The sequence below is a fragment of the Dipodomys spectabilis genome, unplaced genomic scaffold (assembly GCF_019054845.1).
Source record: "Dipodomys spectabilis isolate Male_0828 unplaced genomic scaffold, ASM1905484v1 ptg000185l, whole genome shotgun sequence".
Taxonomy (NCBI): Eukaryota; Metazoa; Chordata; class Mammalia; order Rodentia; family Heteromyidae; genus Dipodomys; species Dipodomys spectabilis.
In genome coordinates this window covers 1,136,872-1,141,182 of record NW_024870862.1, presented here as the reverse complement: position 1 = coordinate 1,141,182, position 4,311 = coordinate 1,136,872, and the positions used below count along the sequence as shown (strand labels likewise).

The 4,311-nt window shown below is 33.7% G+C and overlaps 1 pseudogene; it reads right to left on the bottom strand.

The window, feature by feature from the left end:
- Window positions 1–4,010: 4,010 nt before the first annotated feature.
- Window positions 4,011–4,107, bottom strand: LOC122121181 (annotated as a pseudogene).
- Between the last annotated feature and the right edge of the window lie 204 nt (window positions 4,108–4,311).

Here is a 4,311-nt window from a genome sequence, read left to right as displayed (position 1 = left end):
AGTTACTCCCACAAAAGAGCCATTAGTAAAGATCCCTGTGCATGTACAAAACACTTTCAAGTACGTCCACAATCTGGACATGACACATGCTTTTTGTTTGTTCATTTTTGAAAGGAATATCTAACAAGCATATCCACAATACTTACTTTCAGTCAATAAGATGGGATATTCAAACGTAATATGGGTTTGATTATCTCTTAGTGAGAATAGATATGATCTTGCAAAGAAAGTGATTTTCAACAGAAATCCGGAAAGAGTTTATCCAATTTGTGTTTTACAGGAATAACGAGAGAGTAATATCTGTTTGGTAAAGTCGGTCCAAATCACTCCATGAGTGTATCTTAAAAGTATAACCAATTTAAGAGGTCAAATATATATTTTGTACTGACAATGATTTTACAGCAATAACTTACTACCTAATTATGTCTGTATCTTCTTACCTAACATACAATAAGAGCTGAAAGCAGTCTCTTTATCTAACTTAAAGTTGTAAATGCTTTGATTATGATGACGTTATTATTAGACAAATAATATGTACAGACGGGTGGTTCCACTGAAATGACATGAGAGAAGACTGATAAATAAAAACATTGCAACACAGTTAGCTCTTTTCAGCCTCACCCTGTCCACATTGGCAAGCAACATTGCAACAGCACACGCACACATATACACATACACACATGTTCGCACATGTATACACACATATACATGCATGCTAAATTCAGGGTTTATTGTACAAAAAAGTTCAAATAAAATATTAGTGATTAGGACAAATGATAATATGCCTTATTACAAAATAATACATAAACCATCACCACGCATGTTACATTTTATCTGCCTCTCCACATGTGACCACTTAATTTATTTTTAATTAATTAATTGCCTTATTAATTAATTCATTTGTTTGGTGCAAATACTAGGGCTTGAACTCAGGACCTGGCTTTGTCCCAGTATTTATTTTTTGTTTCAGTTTTCTCAAGGCTAGCATTTTACTGCTTGTACCACAACTCCATTTCTAGCTTTTGCTGGTTACCTTCAAATCAGAATCTAATGAACTTTTTATTCCTTGGTCTGCTTTCAAACCACAATCCACACATTTCATCTTTCTGATTAACTACTACTAAAGACATAAGCCATGAGTGTGGCTTCTACTTTTTCCTCTATAGGTATCTAATGCACATACTTAGATATTAATTTAAAAATGAGAGTATAGAAGCAAGGTGTACAGTGATGATACTGTCCTGTCAGAAATACAAGTTAGTAATGTAAATTTATTCTTAAGACCATACACAAAAAATACCATGATATAGTGTAAGAGAACTCACCATTGAACATATGAGCGTTAAGAGTTTTCTAATAGATCCATTATATATTGGTACCCAACATTAGAAAAATGCATGAGGCATTAGTAAAATAGAAGTCCTTTGCATGACTACATACATTCCTTGTTTTTTTTTAAAGACATTTGCTTTCATCTAAAAAGTAGGCCTGTCTATAGTCTTCATGTGATGTTGATGATTGAAAGTGAGGAGGTCAAAATGTATTAGTAGTCCTTAAATATCAATTCACATTTTTTTCTTGGAGAATATAATGATAAAATCAGTAGTTCAGAATCAGCAAGCAATAGTTCAGAATCATGCTTCCAGTGCAAGTGGATCATGAGTAAGAAATCCTCAATGCCAATTTCCACAAAGTTTTGTCACAGATACCATCTCCCTGACTTCTCTAGCTGCTTTACTACCCTCCTATTCCTTCATTGTACAGGAAAAGCGTGATTCAACTGATTTCAGTCAGATCTGTTACTAGAATTATCAAGGATTTAGTTGATTTTCTGTAATTTGATCAAAGTTATGTCTCTTTATGTAGGCTACTAAAAATGTATTTACTAACTTCAAATAATTACATGAATTCTATTTCCATCTTTTTTAAAAAATAAAATTTTGTTTGCTCTATAAATTGATCAGAGGCATAGATTTTGTGGCTAGCTAGGTCACTGCACATCTGTCTCTCTCTCTCTCCCTTTCTTGGTTCTCATGGATAATATGATTGTTCCATAATTATCCTAATTTATTTTGCTTTTATATTTTTGGTTGCATCATTTCACTTTTTGCTTTGGATTTCCCAAATCATTTATATAGAAGGCATTAGATTCTATTTTCTCATTCCTAGAATAAGTTGCACATGAAGACATCCCTGGTCCTCATTTTCAGTGTGTATGTTTGAATACGGAGGAACATCTTTCCTCTGCTCTCCATAAATTCCCTACTCTCCAGTTAGAATAATTTCGAATAGTAAAATTGGAAAAAGAGAAAACAAATAATGGTGAATAAACAGATGCAGAAAATTCAACGAATATTTCTGACCAGTTCAAACAATATGAACTATTAGGGAAATACATGGAGACCTCATTCTCACTGGCACTCAAAGTCTCTGGTTAGAAAATTCTTAGGAATATGAGGAACAACATGAAAAAGTAAGGAATGGTATCAACTGCAAGAAAAAAATGGAGAAGGATCCAAGTAAGTTTCTTCATTGGGCTGCCAAAAATATTCGGCTTACTACAGTGCGGAGACTTCTTTCCCAAAAGGCCACTCATGTGAATAGTAGGGATGACGATGAGTATACCCCTCTTCATCGAGAAGCCTACAGTGGACACTTAGGCATTGTCAGTGAGTTGGTGTCTCAAGTGGCACATGTAATAACTTTAGATGACTGGACACCCCTGCATAGTGTATATACGTGGAATAATACCAGAGTGGCTTCTTTCCTACTTCATCATGATACAGATACCAATGCCCAAACTAAAGGCCTCTTGACACCCTCACATCTTGCTGCTGAGAATTGAGATAGCAAAGATACACAGGATCTCCTTCTTTTGAACCATTATATAAAACCAGGCCTGAAGAACAACATAGAAGAAACTGCATTTGATATTGCCAAAAAGATAAGTATGTATCATTACCTCTATCAAGTTTTGGAAGGCTGCACAAATTGTTCACCTAAGTCGTAAGAGCAATATCTTTTTTTATTTTTTGGTCGGTCATGGGGCTTGAACCCTGGGCCTGGGAGCTATCCCTATGCTTTTCAGCTCAAGATGAGTGCTCTACCACTTGAGCCAGAGCTCCACTTCCAGTTTACTAGTGGATTATTGGAGATAAGAGTACCACAGACTTTCCTTACCAGGCTGGCTTTGAACCATGATCCTCGGATCTCAGCCTCCTGTGTAGCTAGGGTTTATAGGCATGAGCCACCAGTGCCTGGCAACACCAATATTTTACTGTAAAAATTCATGGATTCCGCAGAATTCTTCCAAGTGAATTGCCTGCATTGGATGTCAAAATATATTAAATAGTTTTTGTACACATGTACAATGATTTCTTCAGGGTTTGTGATTTTTTAATCAGAAATAATTTTAACTTACCTGTTGAAATGAGTAGTACAGAAGATAAAATATTTCTGGTGCTTGCATGAAAATGTATATTTTAAAATATTCTATATTCTATGTTTGCATAATGTTCATAATTTATTTTATTTTCTCCTAGATATACTTTGAATTCTACATTATTTTATAATATATAGGTTCATTAACATGTCCTTTCTGATTGCATTCCATATAGCAACAGTTTTATTCCTTTTTTTTCTAGGTCTTAATATTATTTTTCTTTGGGATAAAATGACAATGTTGTCTAATTTGAAATTTTTTTTTTTTTTTAAAGAATTGTTTATTTCTTAAATTTTTTTTTTTTTTTTTTTTTTTTTTTTTGTCGGTCGTGGGGCTTGAACTCTGGGCCTGGGCGCTGTCCCTCAGCTCTTCAGCTCAAGGCGAGCGCTCTACCTCTAATTTGAAAATTTTTGTAAAGTTTATGTTATGTAAACGCCTATCTGAGGTGAAGGTTTAATACACTGATGTCAAACTAAATTTAATTATATGAATTGTGTGTATTGTTATACTTGTAATTTTGTAATCAACTTTTTAATAACTGTTTTTCATTTCTTGCATCTGAAGAATGAAAAATATGGAATACATCTCACATTTTCATATTATCCTTGTGCAAGTGCCATTTTAGTATCTGTATTGTAATTTGAGTATACATGCTGCTGAAGCATGTAGTATCCTCTAAATTATGTAGTTAATGAAGCAATCTTTATACATGCTTATACCTATGGGTGCCTACTTGTAACAAGGTAACCTTATTGTTCCTAACAATGCTATTGGTCTTATTTCCCTAAAATTCTGTGAATAGTGGAAAAAATTATATTGATCAGTTGATTACTCACATTTGCAAATTTTTTTGTGAATGACTATCTTAA